The sequence below is a fragment of the Schistocerca nitens genome, unplaced genomic scaffold (assembly GCF_023898315.1).
Source record: "Schistocerca nitens isolate TAMUIC-IGC-003100 unplaced genomic scaffold, iqSchNite1.1 HiC_scaffold_340, whole genome shotgun sequence".
Lineage (NCBI taxonomy): Eukaryota > Metazoa > Arthropoda > Insecta > Orthoptera > Acrididae > Schistocerca > Schistocerca nitens.
In genome coordinates, this window is record NW_026045874.1 from 229,628 (window position 1) to 251,014 (window position 21,387).

At 40.3% G+C, this 21,387-nt stretch overlaps 1 protein-coding gene across 8 annotated transcripts in view; it reads left to right on the forward strand.

Moving 5' to 3' along the window:
* LOC126227762 (uncharacterized) overlaps positions 1–21,387 on the forward strand; it is a 932,351-nt gene that overhangs the window by 66,635 nt on the left and 844,329 nt on the right. For 7 of the 8 annotated variants that reach the window (XR_007544010.1, XR_007544007.1, XR_007544005.1 and 4 more), the window contains one exon: positions 76–362. The exons of the other annotated variant lie outside the window; for it this stretch is intronic. The gene's annotated coding sequence lies outside the window, so the exon portion shown is untranslated. Of the gene's footprint in view, positions 1–75; positions 363–21,387 lie in introns of those variants that run through there. 8 annotated transcript variants of the gene reach the window in all.

Here is a 21,387-nt window from a genome sequence, read left to right on the forward strand (position 1 = left end):
CAATGAATTTTAATTGTAATGTTATAACATGTTTACAGTGCAATATTTAATAAATTCCTTTTTTTTTTTTCCTAGTACTCAAGACATTTACAGTGGGGTGTGCAGTTGAGAACAGTTCTCCATCTACCCCTCAGTGCTCACCAGAATTATCCAAAGTGGGGCACTATGCCACTTCCAAGAAGCAGGCCAAAGATGTCCTGGTAAGCAGCACATTGTCAATGCTGCGAGGCAAACAAACAGCAATGAGGATGGCAAGTTGAGCCAATATGTTGCAGCTGAGGTGATTACAACTAAAAATAGAAAATTGAAGGCAGAGACAAAGTGCCTTATCACGAATGCCATCATGGGTGCAATTCAGAAAGTTACTGATTATTAATTTTTAAATAAAAGATTGAAAATTAAAAATTGTGCTTCTTTATAGCTTCCCACTGCCAGGGTACATACCCTACAGGATTGAAATATTCACAGGATTCTCACTCACTTCTGTGGCACGTGACGATGTCCTGTTTCCGTCCTGTTGCAGTAAGCTTGCGAGAGATTTGTCACACCGCCAAGACCCATTCCCTATGGTTTACAGATCTGTCTCTTCGACATCAGTACTTGCCAGTAAGTGCTATCTGCATCATCAATTGAATAATTGTGCAGCAAACAAACAATGGAAAATCTAGGATGGAAAGTAACAATATTATGAAATGAAAGTTGCCACTCACCATATAGTATGTTGCGCACACACACACACACACACACACACACACACACACACACACACACACTCTGCAGTCTCGCAACAGAAGCCGCACTGAGTGGCTTCAGTTGCTAGAGACTTTCGAGAGACTGCAGGAACTGATCTGGCTGTTGACATAGATCCCCCCCATCAATTACTCTGCCATTGCAACCAATACCAAGGGTGAACCTATCTATACCTAGAATCTAAAACAGCCAGCAAAACAGGGCTGTAAAATGGTTTTTAGTTGTAATATGTCAAGCCAGCAGATCGTAGAGGGATAGGCTCAACATGCTTCCTGTCCATTGCACCTGAGGAGGGAATTTGTACAAATATTTAATAATGGACACATTTATATTGCCAATTGCAATAAACTGCTGAAAAGTCCTACTGGTGAAGAATATTTAAGATACAATTTCTTTTTTATACATTTATATTCACTTTGGGAATGCCAGCTTTTCAATGGTACATAGCTCAATTTTGTGGCTTACCAATACAGCTTGGAAACTGCCACAAGTTTTAAAATTTTTTTGAAATTTGATTCCCTTATCCTTGTGTTGTTGCGGCCTGTTAACAATTTAAACAAAATTAGCTACTTAGCGCCACCTAAAGGTACTCCCCACTTGAAAAATAACACTAGTTTACCTTCAAGTATTTATCTTTCAGTGTGATGCAAATTTCAGCACACACCTGCACAATAATTTTTGAAATGCTTGGCTGTGAAATTCTATGACTGAAAGCTAGGCTCTAAATGATTCCCTAGTTGCCAGGAATCGAAGTGTGACAATCAACCCGAAACATAGTAGGGCATAATGGAGGTTGTCAGTGATATATGATGGTCAAATCATAAAACACAAGTTAAATGGTCCGATTCTTACCTCCGACTAGGTGAAATAGCTTCCCTCAGCACAGTGTCACACACACAAATCCCACCGTGTAGCATGGACAATAGTTTGTCAAGACAGGACACATCCATCCTGGCTAAATTCCTGAATTCCAGAGGATCTTCGGGCCTAAACTCTTTCCTTAACAGGGAGTCTATGACCATCCCTGCCTTCAGCCCTTCTTTGCAGCCAAGGCAGAACCCAAACCCTGCCCCTGGCGTTACGTCACCGTTCAGTCTTAACTACTGAAGAAGCTACTGTCACTGCAAATGTAGCTTAAATAAGACTGTCGTCCATGTCTAAAACACTGTGAAACAAAAGCGAAAGTAAACATAGTTAATAATAATAATTTTCTTGCACCACCAACAGAACGGTTTAGTGTACAATTCTGTATAACCATGACATAATTTCATTCTAGTGCTGCTTAATAAATATGAACCTAGATCACTCAGAAGATTTAATGAGTAGTACCAGTTCTAAGAAACGATAAATTTGCATACTCGACAACATAAACAAGACTGTAGTTCCGGATATGTTCTCTTGGGGCACTAGGGTAGACATACACAGTAGGTGTATCACACAATCGGTCGAAGTGCCACACTTGTTGCTTGGGGTGCTGGTGCAGATTTGTATATGTTAGGTGTGTCTTGTAATACTGGCTTAAGACTAGTTTGCTCATTCAGACGTATGCCCGTGTTGGATTTTTTCATAGTTTTGTTCATTAAGAAATTATGATTTATATAGAAAGGAATGGTGACAGAATGAAAGCTTGTGATGAATTCTTCTCGGGTTAACAGTCGAGTGGTGGTGTCGTCTTGTCGCAGTGTTTCAATGAGTTTTATACCCGTCTTCTTTGCCAGAAGGTGACTGGTACGAAACTCATTGCAACGTCGTGACAAGATGATGCGACGACTCGGGTGATAACCCGAGAAGAATTCATCAGTGGAACACGCCGAGAAAGACTGCAATATCATAGAATGCATGCTTGTTTGGTGCCTGTCGGAATTCGAAAGAAATGGGTGTTCCTATCTTCTGTTCCTTCCTCTCGACCACAGAGCCGCCAATTTCTGGTAGGGAAAGGGGGGGTGGGGATTTGGGGGGGGGGGCAGTCAAGGAGTTGAAGAATTTAATTAAGTAGTCACTCAAATTGATGAGAGTGAGAGGGGGCGCTATTCATTTAACTCGTGCCTGAAAGTGTACCTGTATCAGTGAGGGAGTGGGGGAGTGTTGGAGGATTCCTGAGGGTTGGTAGGGGGAATGGGGTGAATCAATAGGTTAAAGACCTGCCAATCAAAAGGAAGGATTATCCTCAGTGAGTCAATCAAAAGAGAACAATAGCTTTCACCCTCAATGCGTACTTGAACCTGATGTAGGCAACCTACACAAGCAAATTGCTCTGAAACATAATTTTTGCCCATAGGGCAAAGAAAGTGCGAAGACAATATGTTAGAGCAGGTTGACTACATATAGGGCAAGTATGCACTCGGGGGCAAACCTATGGTTATGACCCCCTAGGGATGATCCCCCCCCCCCAACCCCCTGGAAACCTCCAATCTCCCCCCCCCCCCTTCGCATCAGTGATGCAAGTACATCACATCTTCAGGCCTTAATTAGTCGAATAGCTCCCTCACACACTTATCAATTGGATTGACTGCTTAATTAAATTGATCCCTTATTAATCCCCCCTCGCCTCTGCTAAATCCTCAGCTCTTCCTTACCTGGAAATTGGCGGCTCTGTATTGGAGAGGAAGGATCTCATGACAGGAAATTCGTTTACATAGCAGAGGGTATTATAAAAAAATTCAGTTTGAAGGGGTCGGATCTCTCTTACTCACCATTCTCTACTGGTTGGAAAAATGCAGGTCTTGTAAAGAAGTAATTAAATTCATCACTTTTTTATTCTGATTACACAAGGAATACAGTCACGAAACACCCATTACATGTAATTATGCTGTTAAAAACCATTCGGTCACGAAGCGTGCACCGTCCATCGTGCCATCGCACCACCTGCGAAAGCTGCCCAGAATCGGTGTGCACCGGCGAGAGACTGAGAGGCAGCCGTGCCACGCGCAGGTGTCTGCTTGGGCCCTACAACTGACAGACCGGATGTCACACTAATCCCCGAACAAAAGCATGTGAGAAATTCCTGTCAAAACACGTGCTCTTTCTGTCTTTATCCTCCCGTTTTGCCGGGCCTGCACGTGCCGTCGGTCGCAGTCGGACCGAATTGCAAATAAAGCAGCGTATACCCAGTAAATGCCTGTGGAATACCGATACTTGTGAGAACTGGTACTGGTTTCTGAAAACATTAATAAGATATTCAGGAATTTCGTGTAGGTTTACAGTATTCCATACTTATTCTTGGAGTGCACCGTGAAATGCTTTTTTAAAACTGATGGAGTTTATGTGCAGTGGCCAGTTGAAGTCGATGAACTATTCTATTTTGCTAGCATTGAAAGCAGTGTGACACCCCTCCAACTTGTATCTGTGGTTGGATTTCCTTTTTTCGGTAGTTGAACAATGATGCCACACCTGCAGACTTCTAGAACTTGCTTTGTTTGACAAAACACAACTTGGTTTTTTGTTGAAAAAAAAAAACCCGAAGCAGCTTAGGTGACACTCAGGTCAGTGATTTAGTTTAATACACATGGGGTCGCAAATGTTGGGAAATAATGAAAAGTAGATGAGAAATGTTGAACCTTTGATGTGTATCACATTTGCAACAGTTGGGCTTGGGTGTGAAGGGATGGTTGAGTAATGCAACGCTCTCAGTCAAGCAAACAGTGCAAATTTCGAACATGTTTTGCAAATGTAAACTGTTGTCAACACAGAGCTAACAAAATTATTGTCCTCACTGTAATCGAGTAAAAGCTGTTCTCATTTTGTTTCCCTTACTTATGTCCCTTCTTGTTGTGTTTAAAGACACTAGTAAGAAAAACTGGTCATTTACTGTTAACAATCTGATTCAGCAACTTGTATTAGTTTACTTGTGACCCAATATAGTAGGGTTGTTGTCCTGTATTTTGCAATAAACCAGCAGAGACTGCAAGTCTGACAAATAAATCTCAGTGTGAACACACAACTATGTCATGCAATAAAAGAATTACTGCTTTCAGACACAAGACTTGAACCCTGAGCTCCCCGCATCAATTTGTACACATAGCTCTGAGCCATATCAACATGAGTGCTTAACTTGTCAGGATGATCACGTGCAGAATGGTACGTCATGTGGTGGCGTCTCACGTCCAATACTTGTCACCCATTATTGGGGTATTAACTGACATATGCGACCCATGTGTCTCATATTAAATTCCTTGTTTCAGAGGTTTTTAAAAGTTTGTAATAATAATCATAGCGTATGTTGCACAGTTTAGTAAGGTGCTGATTAAGTTCAGGTCTCCATATTTTAGAATTCTGGCAGAGATTTCATGCAGGTAAGCTGCTTTATTGTTTTTAAGTGTCTGGATTGCTGCACATGTCTGCTTCTGTGGTATCACCTGCTTTGACCATTGTCGTGCATTTTTGGGCCATTTTCAAAGTTGTAAGCATTGAGTGGCTTGGTCTGTTTTAAGGTTTCTCCAAAAAAGTCAACCCATTGTGCAGCTCGTTCGTCTTTTGTGATCAGGAATTAGCCATTTTTATCCTTGACTGGCCAGTTTGAAAAACTTTTGGAAATGAGTTAACTCTTCAATATGTGATGTTAAGAATGAGAGCGAGAATAAAGTTTCATAAAGGTTTTAAATTATGTATAAAGTTTGTTGCACATCTGTAAGATAATTTGAAAACCCACTTACTGACTAGAATAATGACTTAACAGGATACCTTGTGGCCCCACAGTCATGTCAGATTTGCTAAAGTGATTGAGAGAAATAAAAGTATTGCCATTTGTTGTCGTGGCAACCACTTCATTAATGTGTTAACATATTGTGATGAAGTTGACGAAAACTGTATACAGACAAAAAAAAGGGCTCTGAGCACTATGGGACTTGACATCTATGGTCATCAGTCCCCTAGAACTTAGAACTACTTAAACCTAACTAACCTAAGGACAGCACACAACACCCAGTCATCACAAGGCAGAGAAAATCCCTGACCCCGCCGGGAATCGAACCTGGGAACCCGGGCGTGGGAAGCGAGAACGCTACCGCACGACCATGAGCTGCAGACTGTATACAGACAACCATGCAAATAAAGCATCTAATGTGTGCAGTACACACCAAAGCCTTTCACAGCTCCTTGGTCAGTCATTAGAAGATTGTGGTGGTAAGAGAGGGTGAATAAAAAACCAAGTCGGAGCATACATCTGCTTTGAGGCAATGTTCTGCCAACTCAGTTCTGTTTGTAGGATTACCTATACACATCAAATGGAATACTTTGGCTGACCAGGCTTTCGTCATGTTGGCAAAAATAAGTTTTGATGAGATAAATTTTAATACAGCCCCTCTCATTTATCTCTGTCAATTGAAACTATAAGTGTATGGCTGTCACTTGTATAAGTTAATTAATCAGCAGCTGATTCAATGACATTGATTTTAAAAATAAATTTGTACCCCAAGTAAGAACAAAAATATTTAATTGCAAATGCGGCCTCTGTAATGAAATTGCTGCTTAACATTTACAACTCAATTATTCATTACAAAACCAGTTATTTTCCAATATTCCATTGTTTCTTCTCTTACAAATGTTACCTTATATAATGTTATGTGGTTTAAGCTCAGTCAGTCAATAATTGTAATTGATCTCTTGCCCTAACAATAGCTTACAAAGAAGAGGGAGATATATTGATGAAATCTTTTACGATACAGAGTGGCGCACATAAAACAGGCCAGAACCGGATTGTGAACATGTGTGAGTAGCATTACTAGCTTGTCAGTTTCTTTGCCACCTTCCAACAGCAGTAGCGTGTAAGTAGTTCATACGGAAAGTAGTCGTTATAAACCGTGTACTTCATTGTCATGCCTTTCTCCATTGAACAACGTGTTCTTTGTTGAAGAACATGTGCGGTCTGAATCCATTAAAATTGTTCGTAACACTTTTCGTGAAAAGTTTCCCGGAAGTAAAATTACTGCAAAATCAACGATTCAGGATCTAGTGAGAAAGTGGCGTTCGACAGGCATTGTTGTTAACTCAAAGAGAATTAAGGCACAGACTGTACGTACACCTGGAGTTATGGCAAATGTGGTGGCACACATTGAAAGAAGTCCCTACAAGTCAACATGACGATTATAACAGCAATGAGGAAGCTCTCGCAAGACGTGTCAGCGCATCCTTCGTGGCTTAAAAATGAGACCTTACCGTGTGAGTGTTGTTCAGTAAATAAAAGAAGCGGACAATGGTAAGCATACACATTACCGTAATTGTTGCCCGAAAATGTCGCTGGGGGAAAATCTTGATCTGTTCCACCTATTTACGAGGGGTGAAGCTGGGTTTCATTTGTCGGGTTATGTTAATTCACATGACACTGGGCTACAGAGAATCCCCGTGGCATACTGCAAAAGCCAATACACGATTTAAAAATTGTTGTATGATGTGCTGTATCTGGTAACAGAATTATCGGGCCATTGTTGTTCAATGAAACTGTCAACACGCATATTTACTTGCAACTCTACAATGAATTTTCGGCTCTGTTAACTCCAACTGAAAAATGTTGTGCATATTTCCAACAAGATGGGGCAACTTCTCATACCTCAGATTTGTCCTTAGCTCGTATACATACTGATATTACGGAAGAGAGTACCATTACTAAGCGCTTGTGGCCACCCCGCTCTCCTGACTTGTCACCATGATTTTTACCTCCGGGGATTTCTAAAGGCTAGAGAGTACCGCAACTATCCCAGACACTTGACACATTAAAAAACAACATACGTGAAGAAATTTCGAACATTCCTGAAAGAGTACTTGAAAGTGTTTTCCTTAACTTGCTTAGACTTGCACAAATTTGCTTGGATGTTGGTGAAGAACATATTGAACACAGACTTAAAATTCCTTTCTAAAATACGCTTATTAAAATAATAAAAGTAAATCTGTTACTTAAACTGTTAATTCTATAGTTAATAATGAAACTGTACAATAAAAATGTAAGAAAGGCGATGATGTATGTTGATTTTCTTCATTAATATTCCTTTCAGTGCAGGGGCTGGTTTTATGTGCACCACTCAGTATTGTCTTTAAGTATCACGGCTGCTGCCTTGTGTGTTACGTGCTTGAGATCTAGTGTTAGGACAGTGCGCTGGTTGGTTCCTGCCAGTGCTGCAAGGGAGCACTATAGTCTGTTCCCATGTGCTGTCATTACTTGAAAAAGATAGAAATATAACTGTGTCAATATATGCCCCTGCATCCCATCTCTTACATATAAGGGTTCATATTTTGCTGCCGAAAGTAAGTCAGTGATAGTTGAGCAGCACAGTTTTCAGGTAATTAAATAAATGGAAGGCTGCTTTGTTTTTTAATTTTCTGGTATCCTGATGCAATATACTAACATTATTTTTCACTGTGCTTTTATGCGAATCTTGTGACATACTAACATATTTTTCACTGTACTGTTATGAGAATTTTGTGGTATTTTAACATCTCTAGTACCTGCCTGCCTGAGCTTCTCTTTAAGCTTAATTTCAATCAACGTTGGATGACGACACTCGTAAACCGTGGTTGAATCCAGGCAAACAATCGACATCCACTGCAAGACCAAATTGCTTTGGACAGTGGTCTGGGTTTGGTGGGATCATGAGTGTTTGGTGAGATCAGAAAGATGTCATCTGCTAAAACCTGGTGAAAACATTAATGCTGATCACTACCAGCAGAAAATTATATATTTCAATCGAGCATCATGTGAAAAACGACTGGAATATGGAAAAGTGCAACACAGTCATATTGCTCCATGATAACACCCCATCACACACAGCAAAACGGGTCAGGAAACAATCAAGGCATTCAGTTGGAAAATATTGGGGCATGCGGCTTATCCTCCAGACTTGACTCGCCCGATTATCAACTATTTGCATCAAAGGGACACGCCCTCGTTGAACAATACTTCAACTCGTATGAAAATGGCTCACTGACTGGTTCACTTCAAAAGAACGGTTTCTTTTTTTGTGTGGCATTCACAGCCTGCCAGAGAGGTGGGAGAAATGTACAAATAGCAATGGATATTATTTTGAATAAAATATTGTTTATCAGTTTCAAACAACAGACACGTAATTATTGTAACCAAATTCTGGTTTCATGCTTCTACATCTGGTAAGAAACCAGTCTGGCAAAATGTGTCATGAAATGAGTTTCTCAACCTAATGTTGTCATGTGAAATAACCTTAATATGGCATTATGATTTGCACAATCGAACGTCTTCAACAAATCACAGGATGTTGCCAATGTTTAATAGTTAGTAATTTTTTTCTTGTGTCTAGGTATCAATAGTTGCTTCAGGAGGATGGACTTTTTGAAATCCAAACTGTGGTTGTAAGTTCTTTACTAAACAGGTGAGTGGCAACACTTGAGTGTATTACCTCCAGAAAAAGAGTATTGTTTGAAACCCGTGCAGTTACCTTTCTTATTGTGACATGGGATCAGTTGAACCTATCAATATGTGATGTGAGTTTGATACATGATGTAATTTTCTGCATCTACATTCCTAATTAGCAAGCACCGTGTGGTGCATGGTGCCTTGTATTGCAGCTAATCAAATCAAATGGACCTAGGGGTAGAGGCACCCTATATGCTTCCATGCAAGTCTTCATTTCTATTTACAGTAGACAGCAATCCTTATGCGAAATGTTAGTTGGTGGCCATAGAATATTCTGCTGCCTGTTACAAATGTCGACTCTCAAAAAGTTGTCAATAGTGTTTTGTGAAAGAACTTCATCTTCCATCTAGGGATTCCCATTTGAGCTCATGAAGATTATTTGATTAAAGCTACTGGTAACAAATCCTGTAACCTCACCTCCCAGGATCCCAAACACTCAAGCAGCAAAATCTGTTTTATACATGAACTACACTTTCCCAGAATTCTCCCCCAATAGATTGAAGTCAGCCATTGGCCTTCCCCACAACTGACCTTATGTACTCATTCCATTTCAAGTCTTCTTGCCGCGTGATGCCTAGATATTCAACCGAAACACAACACACCACTAATACTGTGCTTGAAACCAAGTCTGTTTTTCCTACATATCTACATTAATTTGCATTTTCCCACATTTAGAGCAAGCTGCCATTCATCACACGAAATAGATATTCCGTCCAACTCATCATCTACCCTTCTAAAAGAGTGAATCAAATATAAACCTGAAATTTTGTTTTAGTGCCTGTTTGTAGATGGAGAGTGGTGTAATCTCTGTTCATTGTTGTTTTAATTTCCAGTGATTGTTTTTCACAGCCAGAACATTGTCGTACCATTTCTTTAGCCAGAATCTCGATGTCAGAGCGAGAGCTACCATTATCTGTCGTGCACCACATTATAATCGAGTTTCTCGCAACAGAGGAATAAAGCCATCTGAAATTTTGAAAAGACTTGTGGCACAGTCTGGGGTTAACATCCTGAGAAACACTCGACTGTATGCTGGCACAAACAATTTTTACGATGTTGAGAAACAGTTGAGAATGCAATTCATTGACGTTGCCTGAGGTCCTGTCTTATAGAGGAGCTTATTCTCACGGTTAGGCAGTTTATTGAAGGTGACTGACATACAATGGCTGCCGAAATTGCTCCCGAGACGGGCATACCCTGCAGCAGTGCTCGAACGATCATTACCGACAACCTCACATTTCGGAAAAGTCTGCAAGGTGGGTGCCTTGTCTTCTCATCACAGAACACATAAAATTTAGGAATTGTTCTGGACACAATGGACCATCCTCCCTACAGTCCGAATTTATCTCTTGCAATTTGCCTCTCCTTGGACCTCTAAAGCAAACAGTCGGAGGACACAGATTTGATGACGATACGCTGAACTGTTGATGTGCAACTGGCTGCTGTGACAGTCCCATTTATCTTACAAAAAAGGGATCGAGAAACTGCCGGCCTATCCACAGGGGAAAATGTGTTTCCCATTCAGCATACTGTATTTGATTGACGCTCGTACAGTCACCAGACGACACCATCTCGTTCACTACAGCCGCATCAGCAAGCAATCATATATTGCTGCTCACTCCAGCCGTCAAACCATTGATGTATGTAAAAACAAGCAGTCCTACCATACGCCTTGTGGCACTCCTCATGACGTCCTTGTTCCGGATGAATATTCACTTTCCAGGACTACATACAGGGTTCTATCAAAGTCTTCATGGTATGAGAGATTAATACCACATAAATTAATAAGTGATGGTACTGATTCCCCATGGTACACAAAACGGGTCAGATCGCTGTAGCAGAAGCAGCGAAAAAAGCATGCTAAATTTAAAAGAACGCAAAATCCCCAAGACTGGCAAAGTTTTGCAGAAGTTCGAAATATACCGCGTACTTCAATGCTAGATGCGTTTTATAATTTCCACAACGAAATCTGGAAGAAAACGCAAAGAAATTCTGGTCATACATAAAGCACACCAGTGGCAAGACGCAATCAATACCTTCACTTTGCGATAACAACGGTGAAGTCACCGATGACAGTGCCACTTAAGCAGAGTTATTAAACACGGTTTTCCGAAACTCCTTCACGAAAGAAGACGAAGTAAATATTCCTGAATTCCAATCAAGAACAACTGCCAAGATGAGAAACATAGAAGTAGATATCGTAGGTGTCGCAAAGCAGCTTAAATCACTTAATAAAGGCAAGGCTTCCAGTCCAGATTGTATACCAGTCTGGTTCCTCTCAGAGTATGCCGATAGAATAGCTCCATATTTAGCAATTATATACAACCGCTTGCTCACAGAAAGATCCGGACCCAAATATGGGGAAATTGCTCAAGTCCCACCAATACCCAAAAAGGGAAGTAAGAGTAATCCATTGAATTACAGGCCCATAACACTAACGTCGATTAGCAGTAGGGTTGTGGAACATATACTGCATTCGAACAGTATGAAGTACCTCGAAGAAAACGGTTTATCGACACAAAGTCAGCACGGATTCAGAAAATATCGTTATCGCGTAACAGAACTAGCTCTTTATACTCTTGAAGCAATGAGTGCTATCGACAGCGGATGTCAAATTGATTCCATATTTTTAGATTTCCAGAAGGCTTTCGACACCGCTCCTCACAAGCGTCCTCTAACCAAACTACGTGCCTACGGAATATCGCCTCAGTTGTGTGACTCATTTCGTCATTTCCTGTCAGGAAAATCACAGTTTGTAGTAATAGACGGAAAGTCATTGAGTAAAACAGAAGTAATATCCAGCGTTCCCCAAGGAAGTGCTATAGGCCCACTGTTGTTCCTGCTCTATATTAACGACATAGGAGACAATCTGAGTAGCCGTCTTAGATTGTTTGCAGATGATGCTGTCATTTACCGTCTTGTAAAGTCATCACATGACCAAAACGAATTGCAGATCTGTATGGTGCGAAAAGTGGCAATTGACCCTGAATAAAGAAAAGTATGATGTTATTCACACGAGTATTAAAAGAAATCCGCTAATTTTCGATTACGCGATAGGTCACACAAATTTGAAGGCTGTAACTTCAAGTAAATATTTAGGGATTACAATTACAAAAACCCTCAATTGGAAGGATCACGTAGATAATGTTGTGAATAGAGCAAACCAAAGACTGCGATTCATTGGCAGAACACTTAGAAGGCGCAACAGAGACTGCTTACACCACGCTTGTCCGCCCTATTCTGGAGTATTGCTGTGCGGCGTGGGATCCGTATCAGGTGGGATTGACAGATGACATCGAAAAAGTAAAAAGGACAGTTCGTTTTATATAATCACAAAATAGGGGAGATAGTGTCACAGACATGATACGTGGGTTGGAGTGGCAATCATTAAAACAAAGGCGTTTTTCGTTGCGACGGGATCTTCTCGTGAAATTTCAATCACCAGTTTTCTCCTGCGATTGCGAAAACATTCTGTTGGCACCCACCTACATAGGGAGAAATGATCATCACGATAAAATAAGAGAAATCAGGGATCGCACAGAAAAATTTAAGTGCTCATTTTTCCTGCGCGCCGTTCTTGAGTGGAACAGTAGAGAGACAGCCTGAAGGTGTTTCATTGAACCCTCTGCCAGGCACTTTATTGTGAATAGCAGGGTAATCATGTAGACGTAGATGTGTGTGTGTTGTGGAACCTATTCAATGTTTGGACCTTCAGTTAACAGTCTGCAGTGGGGCACATTGTCAGGTGCTTCCTAGAGCTCTAGCAGCATGATTTCTGCCTGTTGCTCTTAATCTATCATTCACACGATATTGTGTGAGAAAAGAGCAAGCTGAGTTTCACATGAGCACTGCTTTCAAAATCTATGTTGATTTGTGTATAGAAGCTTTTCTGTCTGAAGGAAATTTATTGTATTGTGGCTAGTGAGGGATTTTGATTTGAAAATGTTTTACTTCAAAAGCATTAATAATTAATATCTTACCTTTTGACTGTTGGCAGTCTGTTGATTTTTACTCCTTAATAGAAAGCTCCTTTCTGAACCGTAGAGCAGGAGCCATAGTCTGTATGGAAAGTATTTTTGTTTTTGGCAGTGAAAGTGACATTTTGCACCACTCACATTCTTATTACTTACTGTAATTACTATTAGCGAGTATTTTGATTGGTGCACAAATGGAAGAATTCCTCCGATAAAGCTCCTGTTTTAGCTATATTATCAACTTCACACAACATATTTGCTGCACATCTCTGTAGAATACATTTTTGTTCTTAGCTGTAACAACCCACAAGAGTGTAGGACAGGACTGAATCAAAGTATATGAAGTGTGCTACTATTTCTTATCTGCAATTCGACAGTGTGAGAGAGATTACTGAGTACAAAGCAGGCAGAATCATATTCATCAAAGAGTTTCTATCCATTGTTTCTGAATCTTTGGTTTTTACCAGTTTTTTTCTTAGTTCTGTCAGAAATTTTTAAGATGTCCTGTTGCAGTGCACTTCACATTGCTGTTACCACAGATGTATAACGTGCAGCATGTAAATAACCTTCATAGCTACTCATTCTCCAACCAGTTTGCTTTGTGTTATACCAATTGTTTCCCAGGTGATTAGTCATTCCAATGCCTCTAGTTTATCCAGGCCCCCCACACAGAGTAAAATGTTCCTGTTTTGTATTTCTAGAGATGCACTTCTTGTAAACATTTTGTTAGTGCAGATGGCTGTTGGATATCTTTCTGATCAGTTCTGTTGTATGTTAGAACTTACTAGCCTTTTTCTTTCTACGCTCCCGTCCCAAGATATCTCTCTCTCTCTCTGTTTGACATGGATTCCGTTTTCTCAATTAAAATTTTGAGAAATCTTTCTTTGCAAATTGTGTAAAAGACCAGAATAATTGTTTCTGTTGGATTTGTTGGACATAGTGCAAACTCGCTTTCTGTGTCAAACTTCGTGTATTGTTCTACACATGGAGCCAGACAGTGTACTTCAGCCAGGAGCTGTTGACAGATGCTGTGAGAAGCTGCTCCATAGAACGCTGAGCTGACGTGTGTTAGCGGATTTTTTGTGTGTAGGTTACAGTAAATTGTCGGGACTGTTGCGAAGTTTTGAGTAAAATGGTAGACAAAAGTATTGATATTAACCTTAAGCAGAATGCACTGATACTGAAAATATAATACAGTTTAGTTTGAAATAGTTGGAGATTAAAATAGGACAAAATTTCACAGTGTGTTACAGTGTATGAGTTATTGAGCTTTAAAGAAGTTCTCTTATGGTGGTGATAAGCAATTACTTTTAGCTGCGTACCGAGCATGCCACGTCTCCACGTAGTAGCCTCCGGAAGCAGACTCTGCTGCCACTGTAGTGCAGGTTGTAGCATTCGGCAGCTTGTCAGAGAAAACACGAAGGCAGACCGGAGTGTCGACACGTAATCACTGCCGTGTTTCAGCAGTGGGGGAAGGACGCTGCGCAGATGTAGTTAGAAGAAAGTGTAAAGTGGACACTGTTTTCGTCGGCTGTTACACCAAATTACTAAAAAAACGTAAAACAATGCTTTACGTCAGTTGCCTGGGCGTATCCTTGCTAGGCAGGTGTAATTGCTTCACAAGTTTCCCTAAAAGTTTAGTAATTATGTTTGCTGGCATTACAGAAGTAGACTTTGAGCATACAAATTACCTAAATGTCGCCAGAAATCTCTTTGTTACTCCTAATTTCTCGTCGACTGCGACTGACTCTCACATTAACGTATCTTGCTTATCTGATTTATCTCGTCTCAACATAGTTACTTGTTGTACCGGTATGGTGCGGGACTCACTGGAGTAAAAACTTCTGGGTGCATGGTTCTGACTGTCAGTAAGTTAACATGTGGCCAGTCGGTCATTTTTTCAACCATTCTCACACTCATTTCGTCTTTTTTATCTGTCATCCACTGCTTACAAGCTGTAGCTAATATAACTGCAACACACACGTATCCTTTTCGGTGTTCGACAGCTTAGGCTGTAAGACCAGGGTGTCAACTGACGATTTTTGTCAGTATTATTGATGATGTGAGGTCACTTCAATATATTGGAGGTTTGACAAGCTAGTATTATCAATAAATATTGAGCACGCACAGGCCTCCAACATTTGGCGATACTATGCGGTCTGCAACTAGTTTTAAAAAAACTTGCACCATAAGGTGAGAGTGTACGATGGTAAGTTCCAAAGTATACCTGAAATTTCAATTAGAACATGACTAAACAACGAATTGACGAAGTTCATCAGTAGCTACGAATGAGTTTCCTTAATTTATTTATAACAACAGAATATGATGGGTGGCGAAAGAAAATAATCAAGAGATTGAAAATGATTTGGGGCTGCTGATCTGTAAAGTCAGGGGGCTTCCAAAACTGAGCTTCCGACCTGTCCGAAACAGAGGGTTTGTGAACAGTGCAAATGGTAGGTTGACTTTTAGCAACGAGATATCGCGGTGTTCTTTAAATGCGGGAACAGGAAAAAAAACATTGTGTCAGGGACCAGGCTGGGTTGGTGGACGTAATGAGGCGTGTTGGACGTAGGTTGATTGAGAATCAGGAAGATGGATTACATGAATGTGCCGCACACCGAACGAGTAAGTTCTTTCCTGCTAACTTTACATCAATACAACGTAACACCTTTACTTTAAAAAACACAGGGTATTGGATAATATACAAAAATATATTCTTCCTAGTAAATAATCCGATAACTAAAACAGAATTTCCAACATGAAACGATTATTGGTTGACAAAGAGGTTCGGACAAACATAGTTCGAACCTTTCAAAAATTGAACATTATTTTAGGTCTTCGTCACAGCACTGTGCAATTTCCCACATATAATAAACACATTAGCAAGAACGTTGCTGGGTGTAAAGTACATTCCTTACAAGTTGACCATAGATATGGACATTTATTCCAATTTCCTCAAGCAACTGGAAATAAGTAATTGATATCGATAAGAACATCTTTCTTATTTTCAGCATTTTCCTGCTAAACTTCTTATTGCGAGATCCAGTACACAGCTGTTGGCTTCTGCACTGTTGCTCGGCGCCGCCGACAGATGTCAGCTCGAAACGTTGTCGGGAAAACATGGCGATCATTTTAAACCCGTCTCTTGTCGCCGTCTGCAGTTCGTCACTACCTGAAATCCAGTCACATAGTATCTGCAGCCACATTGATTCTGTGTAGTGTGTTAACTTTTAAGAACCCGTTACGGAAAAACAATTTGTGAAACTGTACTACATTAACCAAGATCGCGTTGCAGTGTTTCCGCGAAATTTTGTTAGACGGAGAGTTTGAAAGAATGGCGGACGTTGTTAGTATCGGTGTTTCGCCTCATATGGTTAGGGAAAAATAGTTTTATTACGATTTATCTAACTGTGTCACAGTGTCGGCCACTGGAGATTGGTGGTGAAAAAAAAAAAAAAAACTTCGTTGCTTAGCACCAAAAGTAGTAGTATAGGCGTCGGTATAGGACACTTCCCAAGTGAAAACCAAGTAAAAATAAAATTTCTAATCTTTTTGACTTGAAAAACTGAGGGAATGGGTCAAAATGAGTGAAAAAACAAAGTGTAAAATTTTCCACATTAAATTTTAAAACATTTTTGCGCAAAAGTGGTCGCCTCTTTGAACCTACATCTTTTTGGGCATAAGATGTCGGACACTTTTTGGCGGTCACCGGTCACTTCTTCGCAAAATTCTGGTGTCTTTTTTTGGCAGTCACGTTTTGCGCTCGCTTTTTTTTTGTAATGAATTTTTGGCTGTCAAAATTTGAAATTTTGTAGGCCTTGACATATAAAATTATCCTTAGTAGTGTTTATATGTCACCTTTATTATTTGCTCGTTGATGAACGTCGTACAATAATTTCTATATTGTCATCGAGTATGAGCTCGTACCGACGAGCAGGATCATCGATGTATTCTGTAATCACTATTTCCATTTATATATACAAAAGTTTTTCTTCAATAGCTCGAGGGAAGGATATAAATTATTCCGCCTTTTTCCTCTAGGAGCATACGTATAACACAGTTAAATTTAAACTCTTTTGGTATAAATTTTTTCACCAAATTTTTGGTTTTCTTATCTCTCATGATCATGTTTTTGCTTATGATAACCTAATCTTCAGAAGTCTGTATTAATTCAATCATCGCATTCACGTTGGGTTTTACGGAATTTCTGTAGTTTAGAGTCAAGCCATTAATTTTGGTAGTCTGTTAGCCTTTACGTATTTGATAAACATAGCTTTTTGGCCCAGTGCTTATGCATTCAATGCCAAAATCGTCTTTCCAAATTCATCTGTCCATTCGCCAAGCATGCAACCTGTTTGCACTGTGTTTGTGCCATCGTTAACGTAATCAAGAGAGTCTGCGTCGTAACATACAAGTTTATCGCCCAATCTATCGAACATGTCATACAAACTCATTCTAAATTTGGTGGTCTGGAAGTGCTTGTGCTATCTTCGACACAGAAATCATCGTAGCGATATGTCACCTTAATTATTTCCTCGTTGATTGGTATCACAATAGTTATCTCTATTTTGTCGTCGAACAAGAGTTCGCACCACCGTTTAACGTCGTCTATAAGTTCAGCCTCTGACCGAATTCCCCCAAAGAGAATTGAGGCATATTTTGGCAACAGCTCACTTGCCGGCGTTCGCTTCAATATTGTTAATGTCGGACTCGATGTCTTGCTTTTCCTTGATAACTCGACCATCTTCTTTCGACTCGTAATCATCTTCCCAAGGACTAGTTTCCAATTTGATCTTTATCAGTGTTTTAATGTGGTCTCTGAACAACTCATTACTTACTCGATCAAAATGCCGCACCTCATAAATTTCCTGTATTTTGTACCCTTTTCCGATAGCCTTGTTGGGCTCTATCGTTGTCCAAGTTCCTAAAATGCTCGCTCATCGTCACTATTGCTGCAACTACTATGAGGCTTTTTTCTACTCATTTCGCACATAGAGCGAACAAAAGCTTTTCCTGTATAACTGGAAGCACAGGATCATACAAGCCTCGACGCGCAAGCTCTTTGCATTTAACAAAACCAAACCATTTTTCGTCGTATTTTTCTGGTCTCAGTATCTGTACAGGATGAGCAACAGGATAATCTTCGTAAAACACCACTGTACACTAAACTGCAGATGTCTGTGTATCGCAGCTTCTTGCCTGAAACCTTCAATTTAGCAGCATTTGTTCTTCTACCGAAAAACGTGTCTCTCGGATTCAGTGGTTCTACGACATTGATTGCTTTATTTACGTTCTCTTTGTACCCCTTCGAATTTTTCCACTTACAACTCCACATCTCGACAACGTTATAACCCGCATTTCTCTCAACGCCTGTGTTCGCTCCGCCGTCATTGGAAAGAGATCATCCATTGATTCATTGTCCACATTGTTGATAGTATCTGGAGAATAACATTTAGGGCAACCGTGCGAAAAGCACTGATACACGTTTTTCATGTTTGCGTCGTAACCGTCAACGTCTGCACCACATATTGTAACTTTCCCGCCGTTCAATGCATGTTGCACATTAGGGAACGAGTGTAACCACGCAATTGACTCTTTGCTGAAAATTTCCTTCCTTTGATCTTTGTCTACAGTAGCCGTGTTATTCTCAAGCAATTTTGTCCTGTAAGTAGCCATACATAAACTAGCGAATGTTATGCATTGAAATCGATCAAGATTTGCTATTTCCAGGAAATATCGCCCAAATTCAATACACCCAGACGGACTACGTCGACATCAAAGTGGCAATATTGAGCTAATTCGTTCTGGAAGTCAAACACGTGGTTTCGCTGCACCTTCTGAGCGTGCCATTCTAAGAACGCTTCTCTAGCTTCGGGTTTCTTAGTGTCAACACTATAGTACTTGGTCGGCCACATTGGATAAAATTTACGCTGTCAACTACTCTGAGGTTTAGGTTAGGTATTTTCAGCTCCATATGCTTCGTCCATTGGTAAATGGTTTTATTCTTAATTCCGTTACTGTCACAACAATGCAAAATGAAGTACGCATCATAAGCCTTTCCATTGTGTGCTATATACATATACTCCCTGTTACTGTATGATATCAACCATTTACAAAATTCATTGTTATTTCTATACCCGTATCTGTTTTCTTCGTAACCGTCCACAGTGACAGAGTTTGGCGTATGTACTCCCGTATCTTTTTCTGATTCGAAATCGAAAAAGTAGTACATTTCTGTGTAAGTGCATTTTTTAAATCGTTTAGTGCCTCTCGCTTATCTTTACATTTTCATCGCAATTTCGGCATTCAAAGAAACCACAGTTGTGTCCACTTATGCTTCTACTGCATACCTTTTTTCACTTTTTGCACTTATAAACTGTTTCACAAACTGGTTTGTGGTTATTCATGCATTTCCTATCAAAACAAAATCTGTTGCACTTTTTACAATAAGTTCTTGATCACTTACGTTCTGTATTATCATACTTTGGTCTTAATCACAAATCGCACACATTTCGTTTATCTTTTTTGCAAGAGTATTTGTCTTTGTGATCGAAGGGAAAATCGCACTTCTTGCTGTGGTATACGCTACCACTAAAACACTTCAAGTCGTTTATCGCATCATAGTGGTCGTTATTTAAGTACATGTAAATCGTTTACTCTCTTTCCTCGCCTGAAGAATGAATTACCTTGTTAAATGCAGCAGCTGAAACGACCTTGATCTGAACAATCAAAATTTGTGCTGCATCGTTGGTATCGGCAAGGGTGAACGCTTTTTCATAATTTTTTCCAATTTTCTCGCACAACTTCTTCGCTAAAACTTCCTGCAGAGCTCCCCCTTTCCTAATCCAGAGAACTTGATTACCCGTCAATTCCTTGCCCAGTGTGTTTCTAGTTTGGTAGGTAAGTGCTGTGATTATTGCTCGTGGACCGCACAGGCTGTCAGTGCAGGTTATACTGTTCATGCTTCACTTACTAAAGATATCATTAGCAATATTCACTATTTTCTTACGATTTGTACCTTTTCCTCTGGACATATTGTAGACCTCAAAGTAAAGAGTATTATTGTTAAGTCTATATTTTCATTAGATGCTAATATTCTTTCAGTCTGTGCAAGTAGCCGTGAAGCATTGACTTTGAAATTCCTTTTCGACGAAATCGAGTGATTTGATTATTTACAACTACCTGCATTTGATCGCCTCGCTTGAAATCAGTTAACTTTCTTACCTCCTTAATGCCTGTGTATACAGCTTTCCTGACAGCTTTCATCTACGATATTTCACGGGATCACCTTTCAAGTCTTTGATTTTAATAGTATAAGTTGTCTGTCAGACTTTTAATTCAGTGACAGTAGCGCCGTTGCGGTACTGCTTCTTCTTCTTATTATTATTGTCATTAGCCATTTATTTATTATACAAAACATTTATATATTTCAATTACGCAATTCAATTTTATGGTACAACTAGTATTTAGAGTGTTGCCACCTGTGGTGGAAGAGCGGTCACTGTGTAACCAGATAAGAAGAAGGAAGTACGTGTGTGCACGGCCTTCGCCGAGGCTGATTGTGTTCTCTTCTTCTTCTGTCAACAGATGTCGCTGATGTTTGCGCCATCCCAGGCACCTCTTCAAACTCCAGACCTCTGCTCTCCCTATCAATTTCGTCCATCTCGTTGTTTCCCTTCTCTCCTATCGTCCCTCCTATGTCACTATCCACAATTCCAACTCCTGTACTTTCTATCCCTCCACTGTGTTGCCCCAAGTCTCTGTCCTTTCCCCTCTCCTCTATCTCCTGTACACTGCTGATATGCCCAATCCTCCTCTGCCTGTTCATCTCCTCCAATTTACTGATGACACCGCCTTCCTGGCCCTTTCTCCTACCCTCCTTCTGCACCACATGTTGTAACTTTCCCATCGTTCAATGCATGTTGCACATTAGGGTCCCAACGTACCCTCCAAAGGCACCTTGTCCAGTTAATTTGGTTCCTTCGTATCAACTCCTCCAAGACCCAGGCAATCACCATAGTCCACACCACCCAATCTTTCCGTCTCCATGATTTCTATCTAACCATTTCTCGTCGTCCTATCCACCTCACTCCTACTCTAAAATACCTTGGCCTCATCCTTGACAGCCACTTCACCTTGACCCCCTATCTCCTTAATATCCAACACATAGCCCACAATACACTTTGACTCCTGAAACTCCAGTCCTGCTGGACGTGGGGATTGCATCCTTCCACCATGCTTATTCATTTCATTTTCTTTTTGTTGTGCTACTTTCAGATTCTTCAG